This window comes from Miniopterus schreibersii (genome assembly GCF_964146895.1).
Source record: "Miniopterus schreibersii genome assembly, chromosome: 3".
Taxonomy (NCBI): domain Eukaryota; kingdom Metazoa; phylum Chordata; class Mammalia; order Chiroptera; family Miniopteridae; genus Miniopterus; species Miniopterus schreibersii.
Window position 1 is genome coordinate 82,192,965 of NC_138103.1, and position 2,981 is coordinate 82,195,945.

The window sequence follows — 2,981 nt, forward strand, 5'->3', positions numbered from 1 at the left end:
ATTCTTGTATTAACAGAGATAAGTTTATTGCTCTTTTTTGAATTTCGGGTAATAATATATACCCCTGGGTTGAGATGGGCATAAATGGAATAATTTAATTAAAATAACATACTTAAAGTGGGAAATACAACTCTAGCACAAAGTAGGCATGAATAAATGCTAGCCAAATCTGAATACATGCAATGGAAGTAGTCAGTGATTTGTCAAAAAAACAAAGAAGAAAAAAAAGCCCATTCCAGATTAGTGTTTCAATTACTATCATACCCATACTGCTGATGTTTAGTGCCCCCCACCACTTGGAAGGGGCTTCCAAAGGCAGGAAACAACCCTCCCTTTGACGGCTGCCAGCGGGCACGGACAGCATTGCAGAGAGCCTTCATGATGGCGACAGGCGCACAAGACATACAGAGATGAAAATAATGGAAGACCTAATACAAGAATAAACAACCCAGTCCCTAATTCTATAACAAGTTCTCACATCAGTGCCCTGGAGTAAATTTAGAGCAAATTGTTAAAACTGTGCCTTCATGTCCCGCAAAGAACATGAGCTAGATTACCCTACGACAAAAGCATCAGCATATCAGATGCACACAGAGATGGCCTAAGGCAATAAGAAACGTGTTTTCATTTCAGTCCCTTAAGTTTTTATCCGAATTGCGTTTCTTGTCTGGTGTTCTGTGGTCACCCAGGGCTGAGTCACTCCTGGTCAGATGTATTCTTTATTGTCTCCACATAAAGTAGTTAAATGTCATACAGGAATAACAGCCCATACCCAAAGATCTTGTGATGTATTTTTTAGAGTAAATCATTATCGTCCATCCAGAAAAGCAACATAACAGCATCTTTAAAGTTTGTTAGTGAAAGTCTTCAACAAAAACAAGATAATCCTGAATATGTAGGTGTTTAATATCTTTAATGCAAAAGATGTTAAATAAATGTTTACAAATGCTTACTTTAGATTCAGAATCAATTTCTATGTGAAGTCAAAATATGTAGGAAAGAGTGGTCTAGAATATTTTTTAATATTTAGAGCTGGCCTGAAGATCAAGACAAAGGCAGGCTTCAGGCCATCTTCATTGGGATTTCCTTAGGGGGAAATGAAACAGAGATGTTGAAAGAAGGTAGGAGGCAGAACAATAAACATGAAACAGCTCATGACATAGGGTTTCCCAAAGGATCCCAGAGCCACCTGGGTTGGATTGTCTCAACCCCTTATAAGGCCATGATCACACGTCTATAGCCATCCTCCAGCCGTTGGCTGAATACAAAATCGGGGTGGTGTTCCCAAGGTGGGCAAGATGTCACACGTTGTGGTTCATGCCTTTATCTGGCCACGCCTGGGTTTCTCATCTGATCCACAAACTGTAACACTGGACAATTAACCAGATCAGTGGTCACTCTGTCTCTTCCCAGATTCAAGCAGCAGTCAGAGAAGCAGGGCCATGAGTTGGGCTGGTGTCTTACTGAGGTTGGCAGAAGTTATAAAGCACACAGAAAGGGCATGTTAGCAAGTCACAGGGGGTGGGATGATGAAGTTACAGACCTGGTTAGGCCAGGAGCTCACAGAATCCTCTCTTGGTTTCCTCCCACCTCCCAGCTGCTCCTGCTCTGTCTCTGACTGAAATGCCCTCTTGCTGACACTGAGGTTGGTGTGCCTCAGGCTCAGTCCTCACCTCCCTTCTCTTTCTCCTACACTCAGCTATAAAATGGGGAAAATATTTGATTCCCCAGGGTTGTTGAAGAGCTTAAGCAAGGTAATGTTGACACATAGCAAGCACCATCTCATAGGGTCTTAGTCTTTAGCAGACCTCCTGACTAGTCTCTCTACTTCTACTCTTGTCCCCTCACAGTCCATTTTCCATATGGCAGCCGGGGTAAACAGACATTAAAACAATGACATTACTCCCTTGCTTAAAACCCTGCTTTGGCTTCCATTTTTTATTAAAATAAAGTCAACATTCCTTCCTGGGGCCCAAAAACATGGTCTCTCTCCTGCACCATCTCTGACTGCATCTGCTCCCAGGCCCCTCCTGGTTCACACCCAGCCAACATGCCACCCACCCATCCTTGTGTTTCTCACATGATTCAATTCCAAGCCTGTGCACTTTCTCTAACTGTAGCATCCCACCTTCAGTCTTCACATGGCTGGCTTCTTCCTGTCCTTCAGGCCTCAGCCCAGCTGGCACTTGCTCAGAGGGACTTGCTTCGACCATCTTATCTTGCCTCTGTCCCACTCTCTTCACATCACTGCTATATTGTATTATATCCACAGCACTTATCATTTCCCTCTCTAGCCCTTGAAACTTTCCAACTTTGAACCTTATCACCAAATTTATTACCCACTAACCCTAATAAGGCTGTCGGCTTTTTAATTTCCACCAGTGTCTCACTCCCAATACCATTCTTATTTTATTCTGGGCAATTTCAACATTTCAACATCTGTATAGACATGTCCAGCCTATGGCCTCTTGGTTGGTCCCATGAACTCCGCTCTTCCACCTAGCCTAAGCCAGTCCACCTTCCTCCCTCCATCACCTTCTTGATTTCCTTCTCTCCCCTCCTGACCTCCCATTCCTTAGGCAGTCATTACAATTTTTATTTGCCTGTATCTTCAACTCTTCTGCCCTCATGAATTTGTCATACTTGCTTGGCAAAACCACTATCCTGAAATCCAACTCTCTGCCAATTGCATGTAGCTGCAGAAAAACACAACATGTTGACTGATCCCACTTGAAATTCATGACAGAGGAACTCAAGTGGACCTTTAGGGATGTCAAGCACATATCAACCTGGTTTCCTCACTTTCCCATTTCTCCTAGATGACTATTTCACCAGCCTTTCCTCTTTCCCCAAATTCCCCAAGCTTCCCTCCTGTTCCTACTTTCAGATAATGGCCTGGCTTTCTACTTGACCAGGAATTGGAAGCACTTGGAGGAAAATGTTCCGACTCTCCACCACAGCTCTCTTCCCTCAAGCATCTG